Below are 12,013 nucleotides of genomic sequence, written 5' to 3' on the forward strand. Positions count from 1 at the left end.
TGTGGTGCTGAGGATCGAACCCGGGCCGCCCGCATGCCAGGCGAGCTCGCTACCGCTTGAGCCACATCCCCAGCCCCGAAAATATAGAAATTTTTAAAAATTATATTAGCAATGGATGAAGAAGAGAAAAGGAAGGATGTTTATTTGCTGATGAAAGGCATTACAGACAAGGAGATGATGGTCACTATCTGAAACATGGAGATCTCCTTCCCTGCATTATTAAGTGATAACTCAATTTAAAACAAGGTTTAGTTTTAGAAATAGAAAGCTATCAGCTCTTTAATAAGAATTCTAGATGAAATAATGCACAGAACATAGGTCATTCTTAGTAACCTACTAATGGTTTATTCTTAAATCATTCTGAGATTGCTATGATTGCTTTAGTGAAATTATGGGTAAAATGGTTTTCCACCCAGATGTTACACATGAACACAGGCAGGTGAGATTGATAAGTCAAAAGTGGAGTCAATATTTGTCAATCAAGGGAAAGGTAAAAGATGGGAGGATTAGAAGCTCTAAGTGCTATGTTTGCTAGTTATGAAGCCAAGGCTGGGGAGGAAGAAAAGAGAATCTTGAACAAAGTGCAGGTAATGCTAGGGACTGCTTGTTAAGAGGAAAGTGTTTCTACCTCCCTGTGCTTTCTTTGAGGTCTGTGGGTAGAGGCGATTCAAAATCCAGGTTCCTTCCCTTGCAAAGAGGTGTTTGCAGGGGATGACTGACAAACCAAGGAGAAAATATCTCTCTGCAGTAGACCACCTTGGACAACATGCCTGTTTCCCTCTTGTTTACCCATGAAGAACAAGCCTATGGGGGATAGGGAGGAATCAGCTTCTACAGTATAAAGAAAGAAATTGGGCAGGGGGTGCTGAGAACCAAACTGCGAATCCCAAAGAAACTACAGGGAAGGCTACAATTACTTCTGTGAAACGTGGGTGGGGTGGGGTGGGGTGGGAAAAATTGCAAGGGTATTTGCCTGGCGCTTTGAATTAAATGGAAAAAATTCACCCTCCAGGATTTCCCTGGCCGGGCCTTGTGTGCGGTGGGGGCGGAGGGGGAGTGGATTATGTGGGAGCGGTGGTGACTTTCACTCAGCTAGGGGAAGGCAGGGATTCCCAGGAGACATTTTAAAGAATCAAGGTGCTTATGAATAATCAGTGGCCAAAGCCCCTCCACTCACTGTAACCAAGGCAACTGGAGGCAGGGGCTTGCAGTTGGTTGCCTGGTAACCCAAGTCGGGTCCGCTCTCCTCCTCCCCCACCTTCGTTAGCCCTTTTGTGACAGCTTTTTCCCCTCTGCGGCTTTTTTCATCCCTGGGAAAACAGTCATCTCTGTTCCTCGTACAAAGGGCATTTGGAGCTCCTTTGGATTAAAACAAACAAAAAAACAAAACTTGATGTTCATTTTGGGCAAATTTAATCTATACCCAAAGGTTGGCGCCCATATAAAATGTGCATCTTACCTCAGCTTCAATATCTTCTCTATTCCACGCTTTTTCCTCCATTCACTCCCAGCAAGGGGTACGGAGATTGTGGGGAGGGAGAGAGAGGGAGAGGGAGAGAGAGGCAAAGAACTCAGATGCGGCGAGTTTTCATAGAACACCAAAGCCTGGAGCTCCCAATAAACTGTCTCGCTTGCTCCTGTGCTCACCGCGTGCAGGCGCGCCTTTTCTTCCCCCACACTGCCTGCACTTGGCGCTAAGTTTTTCCTCTGGCTGTAACGAAAGGGAGATGGAATGATCTCCTGGAAACCAACACAAACTCCTGGAGAAATGAGGAAGACAAGTCCTTCCTTCCTCGGCAAGCCCTATCTCACCTCCTGGCCTCCTCTGGATTGTGTCTGAGAGATTGTAGCGAGTAGCTGGGAGGTCGAGGTCAAGTGCCAACACCTCCCAGGCTATGCGGGAATTGGGCGCTATCCAGTTTCTGATGCTGAAACTGGAATATTGGATTCGCTGGAGAGGGGTTACAAGGATTTTCAACAGTCAGATTCAGACCTCAGGCAGGAACCCGACGGGTGGAAAAGCGGGATGAGAACCTATCTGTACTAGTTGCGGTTTTGATTTTTTTTTAAAGCAGATGGGGCTCCCCTGGGAGAGATTCCCTGCGCTTCTTCATCCCCCTTCCCATGTTAATGGGATCATTTGCTGCAATCTCAAAGGGTGGAAAGAAAGGCCCTTCGCACTGAGATGATTACCTATTTGTTTTCCAGCACTTTCCACATCCACGTACACCCCTCCCTGGTCGGTTCTGAGCTTTCAGAGTGTTTGCAAGCAGAGTCCCGGAACTCTCGGTGCACAGACCTTGTGGAACGCCGAATCTGGCCGCTTTTCTTCACGCAACAGGTCTGCTGCACCTGGAATCTAAGAAACAAGGAGTACGAGAGCGCAGCGGCGACCAAGGGCTTGGAGTTGCTGGGTTTCGAGGGCGTACATTCCCGATGCCTGTGGGGCCGCTTCTCTCCCACAGAGCAGGACAAACAGCAAAGCGGCTTCATCCCCGGGTGGATAGAGAACTAGATGCCCCCACAACTCGAATTGGCAAGCACCAAGTTGGGGCGCTCTGCTGCCAGGCTCCAGAGCCTCCTTCCCTCCCCTTCAGTTTGGTGGCGTGCACCTTACCGTCAGCGATGCCAAACTCCGCGGTGCCCTCCCTAGCCTCCCAGGTTCGGATTAGCGAGTCTCAGCTCCAGCTGGCCGCTCCTCCAATTCGTAGCCCTTAATCTGGGGAAGGGGCTGGACAGGATCTTTAGCTGAAATTTTACCTGGCACAGATCGCTACAGCCCGGGAGAAAGATGGTTTGCTGTCCACTTTTTTTCTGGAAGAAAGCCCCCTCACCACCCTGCTGCCGGCCCATTGCTGCTCCCCAGAAAGCTACGAAGCAAGCTGCAGAGCAGGGGCGCGGAGAGAGGGATGGGGTTTGACAAGCTATCTTGTGAAACACTCCTTGAATACTTGCCTCTCTCGGGCGGTCTGTCTTATCCCTAGGAGTGGCCGCGCTGCTAGAGTGGGAGGCAGGTCTGGAATTTCGGCACGATCTCCCGGTGTAGACTCAGTGGACGTGGCTGCGGGGGCTAGGGGAGAACAGCTGCTTTAAAGCCGAAACCAACCCACAGGTGGCCTGTCAGGGACACGGACGTTCATGACGTCATCCCGAAGGCGAGCGGAGGGGCGGGGGTGTCACAACTCTTCACATCAAAAGTCCCTTGTGGCCATGGTAACAGCTCCTGGGGGTCCGCGCGCGCCAGCAACCAGCTGCCAGCAGCCTATTTTTCTCTCCGGCTGATGTAGCGCTCGGCTGGAGTCCGGTCAGACTTAGTTGCGAATCCAGCGAGGCTCTCACCAGTCCGGGGTCCACCTCTCAAACTCGTCCTTGGGAAAGATTAGACTCCCAGAGGGCAACCATGCAGAATCCTTCATTTCCTCAAGGACATTTCTATCCTCCTTCCACCCGACCTTAGCAGGCTGGATTTGGTTCACCTGATCTCATACAGAGGTATTCTCCCTGAACTCAAGGATGCGAAAGCTCCGCTTCTCATACACTTTCCACCCACACTGTCCCTGGGCGTCCACACAGAACCCTCTGGTATTTCAGAAAACGGCCAACACTACGCGGAAGGGGGGCGGTGGAGAACATCCACCGATCTAGAATGCATTTGGAGGTCATAAACTGGTGGGCAACAAACCAACTGAGACACAGAAGTATTTACCAATCTCCTACAAGATTTTAAAAATTGATTGGAAGATAACACACAGAAATATGAGTTTTCCAAATCTCTTGAATCTGGCGCTGGTGTTTCTGCCTGCTGTGGAGAAGTCCTGACCCTGGGTAGGAAGGACTAGGATGGAGGCCTGCATAGGACCCCCCTTCTCCATTTTTTTTTATCAATGTCATCAATGCTATTCGTCATTTACCTTTTCTATTGTTTCCTGTAGTTTAAGAGCGTAATTCCCAAGAGGAAATAAAATTGTATGAGTAGGGGAAAAAAATGTTCCCACCTCACTTACTTACTTACTTCATTGATGTTACTTCTCAGTTTTCTGTGTATGCCTCTCCACGCTGGTCAACAGGGGCTGTCATGGCTTGGCTCAGGTGTCATTATTCTGTATTCACTATTGGCGGATGCCCAACAGGTCCAGCCCTGAACTAACATTCACATCTGCGCTGCTTACATCCTGACAACACAGGCAGTAGGACATTTCCTGCTAGTACCACAGGGGTTTTGTTTTAATTTTTTCTATTTCAAAATATGCAGGTATTCGGAAACATTTAAAGATCATATTTTTCATTCATCACTCAGATATTTGGTCACAAAGAAATAATAATGATAATAATAATAATAATTATATTCTTTATTTTTTTTATGATGCTGGGAATTAAACCCAGAGCTTCCAGAAATAACATTCTTTACATTTTTTAATTTAGGGAAAGCTATTTTATTTATAAATACATGGAGAAATGGAAAGAACAAAAAAAATTCAAACCACTTCTAGGCTCAACTGTGTCATTATGTAAACCTAACAGTGTTTTACATTTTCTGATTGGTAGGTTAAATATAGCTGTAAAACATATTTTCATGAACCCAACTAACCAACCAAAGTAACAATTAAAAAATCACTACCAACACCAGGTGTCATGGCATAGGCCTGTCATCCTAGCAACTCGGGAGAATGAGGCAGGTGAGGCCAGCCTCAGCAAATTAGAGAGGCCCTAGCAAATTAGTGAGATCCTGTCTCAAAATTAAAAAAAAAAAAAAAAAAGAAAGAAAAGAAATGGGGATGTATCTCAGTGGTAAAGTGCCCCGGGTTCAATTCCCAGTACCGAAGCAAAAACAAAAACAAATAAACAAAAAACCCACTACCAACTCTCTCCCACAAAGTCACAATCAACAGTCATTAAACAGGCATTTTGAATATATGCAATGATCTCTCCCCTTTAGAATTTCCCCCCCCCCAAGGAAAAATAGACTTCTATTTATATGTACTTGCTCTCCTGTGCAATTGTCTGGAAATATTGGTTGAAAGCAAATGTAACTTTATACTAGAGAATTCTAAATCTTACCCAGTGTGGATTATTTCTAGGCTATTTAGGAAAATGAGTGCAGGGGAAAGATCACACCATCTCCATCTCTTGGTAGGAAACAGGTTTCTGGGTAGTTTAGTGTATGGGATCCTTCAGCCTTTCTTCATTTCACCAGATTGGTCTCTAACAGCACGTTTTTCTTGGAGCTATTCCATTTGGAATCTTAGAACTGTCAGCTATAGATGAAATGAGAGTAACTGTATTGATACTTTATTTCCTGTCTTTATAAAACCCTTGATATTTCACCACACATTTCACGTGGTATATCCAACTTGATTCTAAATGCTGCCCATTCTATACATGAAGAAGCAGAACTCAGACTGTTTAGTTCATCTCGAAGTACTAGGGATCTTTCTGCTGAAAAGCCCTGATTGTTTTCCTTGTATGAGTTATTGAAATTATTCATTAAGTAGAAATAAAAAAGACAATTTATAAAAATGGAAGATAGGGCTGGGGTTGTGGCTCAGTGAAAGAGTGCTTGCCTAGCAAGTATGAGGCACTGGGTTCGATCCTCAGCACCACATAAAAATAAAATAAAGATAGTGTGTCTACCTAAAACTAAAAAATAAACATTTTTTTTAAAAAATGGAAATACAACTGACATACGAATATTTGGACTTGTTCTGCTTTATTTAAAATAGAGCCAGGCACAATGGCATACTCCTAAAATCCTGGTATCTCAGGAGGCCAGACTCAGCAATTCAATGAGATCCTCAGCAACTTAGCAAGAACTTGTCTCAAAATTTAAAAAACTTAAAAAGGTATGGGAATGTAGCTCAGGGTAAAGCATCCCTGGACTCAATTCCCAGTACCAAATAAATAAATAAAAATAAAACAATATAAATCATTCAATTTGTGGTATCATTTTTCACATACTGAATTGACAAAAATAGAAATCTACTCCTAATGCTGGAGAAGGTGTGGTAAAATAGAGGTTGTAAGTTGTATAAATTCAGTGAAAAGCAATTTTACTAGTTGTATCAAGAGGCATATGCATGTTCACACTCTTTAGGTGGGTTCTTCTTCTGAATATCTATTCTAATTTATAAAATAATCTTAAATAGAGAAAATTCTGGATACACAAAGGAGTATTATTTAATATTTTTAAAAATGGAAACAACAGCTGGTTACTGTGGCCCATGCCTGTAATCTCAGCAATGCAGGGGGCTGAGGCAGCAGGATCACAAGTTCAAGGCCAGCCTCAGCAACTTAACAAGACCCTGTCTTAAAATAAAATTTAAAAAAGAAAGAAAAGAAAAGAAAAGAAAAAGCAGAAGCAACATTAATATCCAACAATAAGGGATTGGCATATCAGCTATTGAATGGATAAAATATTCTACCAACTCTAAAATGCTGAAACATGAATAGAGAAAATAGGCATCATAAAATGTCAAAGAAAGAAATGAGTAGAATACAGAACTACCTCCATAGTTGTGATTAAAATAATGGCTTTAAAATTTTCAAAAGCTCGATTACATTAAAAAAATACAAGAGAGATACATCAGAGTGTGATAAAGTTTCTGCTAAAATACAGAGATTACAGATGGCTTTAAAATTTTTTCCTTTTATCATGTTTCCCAAATTTTCTGAAATATGATCATGTAGTTTCTATAATTAAAAGTGTAATATGATAGAAATAGGGGAGTAGAAGGTGTTTGTCAGGCATCTATTACTTATCTAGTGCTGTTCCAGATGGACATAATCAGGACAGGTGTGGAGGCTGGGTCTAAGAACTGTGCAGGTCATTTCAGATCTTTCCTGGGGTATTTGGTGACCATGAGATGGTTTGAGTTTATCAGCAAAAAGCTGATAAGGGACATTTGGTTGTTAGTCAACTCAGATACACCATCAACCCAGCTGTCCTTCTCTCCAATAAGCTTGCTTCTGTTCCTGGCATCTATTTTTCCATCACATTTCCTTCCAAACTCGAATTAATAATAATGATATGTTAATAATAATATTTTCCTTACATTTTTATAGTGACATTTCACATTTTTTATGCTCTTACATACAGTGTTTCGTATAACTTTATGATAGCTACTACTAAAAAAAACCCTGAATTAGATGTTACATCATTTAATTACACAATTGTTTAATCTCTGGTTAAGTAATTTGCCAGAAGCCACACAGCTGGTAAGTGATGGATTCATCCATAATTTGACTTCTAGACACTCCCTCCTCATAGGAAAAAGGCAGCTTAATTAGAAGTAACAATGCTCCTCCTTTCTGTTACTGTAACCAATACCTGAGACGATCAATTTAAAAAGAAGGAAAGTTCATTTTGACTTACAGTTTCAGATGTTTCAATCCATGTTTGATTGGCAATGCTGCCTCTGGGGCTGTGGTGAGACAGCACACCAGGGCTCATGCACAGTGGGAGCAAAACTTACCACTCCATAGTGGCCAGAAACAAAGAGAAAGGAAGAGGAGCTAGAGTCTCAATATTCCCTTCAAGGGCTTGCCCCCAGTGACCTAAGACCTTCTACGAGGCCCCATCTACTACTATCACCAAGCTGAGACTAAAATGTATGATATATATATATACACACACACATATAAAATGTACATTATATATAATGTAATATATATGTGTGTGTGTGTGTGTGTGTGTGTGTGTGTATGTATATATATATCATTGTAACATTTTTTAAGCTTGCAGTTAAGTGACATTAAGTAAGTACTATATATTTTGAGATCCAGGGGCCTAAGTTTTAGCTTGCAGACAGGGTGGCCAAAGGTAAAAAGAAGGCAAAAAGTTAGAACCAAGGCACTAGCATTAACCTAGCATAGCTAGATTGATGATGTATCTGTGCCAGCATCTGTGTTGTGAAGAATAGCTGATCTCTTAAGAAAAATGGAGCAAGAACAGTTGGATCCATGGACCCAGAGAACCAGTAAGGAAACTTCTAATAACTCAGACTCTGGATGTAGATTATTTTATGTTTCCCCATGGGAAATAAAACTCCAAGACTGAGCCTTGGTGGAGGTCTGAATTGAGAGCATGTCTTGGTGCAAAAACCCCAACAGAGGTATTAGACTCAAATCTGTGGTAGGGGCAGGTAAATCTCTGAATTCCATAAAGGCAAATGCAAAACTGTGGCTACAGTTTTAAAATAAGACCATGATAGCTATGAATGAGCACCATCAGACACTGTATAAAGGATTTCCAAAGAACTTCAGATAGAGAGACAATCAGTAAAGTCTAAATATAAATACAGTCATCCCTAGGTATCCATGGAGATTTGTTTCAGAACCCCTGAGGACACAAAAATCTGCAGATGCCCAAGCCCTTATTAAAATGGTATAATATTTGTATATAACTCATAATATCCTCCCATGTACTTTAAATTATCTCCAGATTACTTATAATACAGAATACAAAGCAAATGCTAAGTAAATAGTTGTATACTATATTGTTTCTGGGAAAGAAAAGCTATTCAATACAGATACAATTTTTTTCAAATATTTTTATTCATAGTTAGCTGAATTCATGGATGTGGAACCCATAGATATAGAGGGCCAAGTATATGCTTAAAAAATAAGCTTCATAAAAGGAAGGAATAGCTGGGTACAGTGGTGCATGCCTGGAATCTCAGCAACTGGAAGGCTAAGGCAGGAAGATTACAAGTTTGAGGCCAGCCTCAGCAACCTTAGTGAGACTCTGTCTCAAAATAAAAAATAAAAAGGACTACAGATATAGCTTAATGATAAAGCACCACTGGGTTCAATCCCAGTGTCAAAATATCCACAACAAAAACCAGAAGGAACAGAATCCATAATGAAACAGCAGCTGATGCATTTTTAAAGTAATATGTAAATTAGAGAGAAAAAGAATTTAAACGAATGAAGCTTAATGGATGAGTTAAACAGCTGACTAATCACAGCAGACGAGAGAATTAGGATTCTCACCATCATGTATATCCACAAGAATGGAGTCCTAATTAGAATAAGATATATTCCATACTTGTATAATTATACCAAAATTATAATTTTGTATAACTGAAAAGAATGAATAAAAAAATTTGAAAAAAGAAATTATCTTGAATTTAGCAGAGAGATAAATTGATGGGAAATATCAGACAGTAAGAGGCAAGAATGAGTAAATGAGAAGGACCAAGGTATTTCTAACAGGTATTACAAAGGAGAGAATAAAGAGATGAGGAAGGAGCAATATAGAAATGACCATGGTTAAGAATGTTTCAGAATTTATTAAAATTCCAAAACCTGACCACCTTTCACAGTGTTTCTTCCAACTTGAACCTGGAAGAATGGCTCCCTTGAAGAAGGGGTCAAGAAGAGGAAGATCCACTCTGTCATCAATGAGTGCTTCCATGGAGTGGTCTTTGAGAATCATGCCCCTTGGGAACTCAAAGTGATCAGAAATTTGCCCTGAAGGAGATGGGGACTCCAGAGTTATGCGTTCATAACAGGCACAGCAAAGCTGTGTAGGCTAAAGGAATAAGGATCGCCCCATATCTTATCCATGTGTGATTGTCCAGAAAATATATTGAGGTTAAAAATTCACTAAACAGACTCTGGATGTAAATTGGGTAAACCTAAGTATCTGTTACCACATCAAAAACTCTACAGACAGCCAGGCATAGAGGTGCACAATTGTAATTCCAACAACAGGGAGACTGAGGCAGGAAGATAGTCTGAGCAACTTGGCAAGACCCTGTCTCAAAATAAATTTTTTTTTAAAAGGTCAGGGGTGATGAGGATGTAGCTTAGTGGTAAAGAGTCCAGGATTTATTCACCAGTATCACAGAAACAAAACAAAAACGACAATATGGATAAGCACTAACCAGTATAGTCCAACTGCCTTAAAAGTCAAAATAAAACAAAAAACGAATACCTGACCCTTCAGGTTAAAGAAATCCACAAGTCTGGAAAACAATAAATTTAAAAGCAAATTTCAAATACAGACTTAAGTAACCTAATTATAGAGAATTTAGCACTCTTTTTCAAAGCAAAAGCCATAAAAATATGGGCTTTTTCTTTCTTTCTTTCTTTTTGTGGGGTAGGTACTGGGGATTGAACCCAGGGATGTTCTATCACTGACCTACAGCCCCAGCCTTTTGTATTTTAAAATTTTGAGACCGGGTCTTGCTATGTTGTCCAGGCCGGCCCTGTTGGCCCTGAACTTGCCAGCCTCATGACTCAGCCTCCCAACTCACTGGTTGGGCCACCATGCCCAGCAAAAGGATGGACTTTGAGAGTCAGAAAATGGAACCCAAAAAGAAAGAATGAAATGAAAGAAATTATAATTAGATTGGAAACTTGAAAATAGACTGATAAATCAAAAAAATGCACAGACTATAAAAATATAATAATCATGTCTAACTTTGGAGGTGGAGCCAAAATACTAGACAGTAAGTCTCAAAATATTTTAACAAATCAGTGTCACATAGACCATGTAGAAATGGAGCTATAGAGCTTGCATTCTAAATTCCATGTTTTATTCTAGAATGTTTTACAACTATGAACTTTAAATTGCAATAAATCAAATGTGCATGTTAATATTTTAGAATGTAACTAGGCATGGTGGTATACGCCTGTGATCCGAGGGGCTCCAGAGGCTGAGGTACGAGGATTAAAAGTTTAAAGTCAGCCTCAGTAACTAAGCAAGGTCTTAAGCAGAAGACCCTGTCTCAAAATAAAAAATAAAAAGAGGGCTGGGGATGTGATTCAGTGGTAAAGCACTCCTGGGTTTAATCCCCCATATCAAAATAGTAGTAGTAGTAGTAGTAGTAGTAGTAGTAGTAGTAGTAGTAGTAATAATAATAATAATAATATATGAAGAAAAGGGATTAAATCAAGTGGGACATTGAAAAGAAAAAGGAGGTAAAACAAAACTCAAGGTAAATAGAAAACAATAAATGAAATGATAGAAGTAATTTTAATGTTACTAAACGTGATAAATTTAAGTGCACTAGCTTTTTTCAGTTCAAAATCAGAAATTTTGAGAGATTTTAAAAGCCAGCTGAGTTAAGAGATGTAGCTTACAGATGTAGCTAGCTTCTTAGTATGCACAAGGCCCTAGGTTCAAACTCCAATACTATGAATGAATGAATGAATGAATGAATGTATGAATGAATAAAAAGCCAGCTATAAGCCAGGCACAGCTGTAATCTCAGCTACTCAGAAGCCTGAGGCAGGAGGATCTCAAATTCAAGGCCAGTTTTCAGAAACTTATCAAGATTCTGACTCAAAATAAAATAAAAAGAGCTGGGGATGTGATTTATTGGTAGAACGCTCCTGGATTCAATCCCAGTACTGGGGAGGGAGGTGGTGTTGGGAAGAAGCAGCAGCAAAGAAGATCATATCTATAGAAATAGTAAAGATTTTAAAATGGTAATTGATTACAATGAAAAGCTTTATTCCAATACATTTGAAACTTTAAGTGGACAATTTTATAGAAAAATGTAAATTAACAAATGTAACTCAAGAATATATAGAAAATCTTATGCTGGGTGTGGTAGAATACCTGTAATCTCAGTGACTTGGGAGGCTGAGGCAAGAGAATCCCAAGTTCAAGGGCAGTCTCAGCAACTCACTGAGACCCTGTCTTAAAATGAAAAATAAAAATTGAACTGGAGAGGTAGCTCAGTGGTAAAGCACGGTTGAGTTCAATTTCGGGTAAAATAAACATAAATACAAATATATAAACATATATATAATCTTAATAGGCCTATAGTGATTAAAATTAATCAATCTTTAACAAAAATATACCATCACCACCCTTAAACACACATATTTCCAGGTTGAGATAGTTTTGTATGCAAATTCTAACATAAATTTGAGAAACAGAGTATGTCTATATTACCAAATCACACAGAGAAAGAAAGAAAAAAGAAAGAGGGAGGGAAGAAGAAAGGAAGGAAGGAGGATAAATAATAAGAAATATGGGAAACAAATGTGTAGTCCAATCTAT

General features: G+C 40.4%; 1 long non-coding RNA gene across 2 annotated transcripts; it reads right to left on the reverse strand.

Moving 5' to 3' along the window:
- Positions 1–319: 319 nt before the first annotated feature.
- On the reverse strand, positions 320–3,544 carry LOC144378010 (uncharacterized). Of its 2 annotated transcripts, XR_013439436.1 has the most exons (4): positions 2,194–3,540; positions 1,460–1,711; positions 1,178–1,359; positions 320–804 (listed from the first exon to the last, which is right to left on the reverse strand). It is a non-coding gene; the product is annotated as an uncharacterized LOC144378010 (long non-coding RNA). The 2 variants fall into 2 exon arrangements; XR_013439435.1 differs by having other exon boundaries at positions 320–1,359; positions 2,194–3,544.
- Between the last annotated feature and the right edge of the window lie 8,469 nt (positions 3,545–12,013).

This window comes from Ictidomys tridecemlineatus, chromosome 5 (assembly GCF_052094955.1).
Source record: "Ictidomys tridecemlineatus isolate mIctTri1 chromosome 5, mIctTri1.hap1, whole genome shotgun sequence".
NCBI classification, from domain to species: Eukaryota; Metazoa; Chordata; class Mammalia; order Rodentia; family Sciuridae; genus Ictidomys; species Ictidomys tridecemlineatus.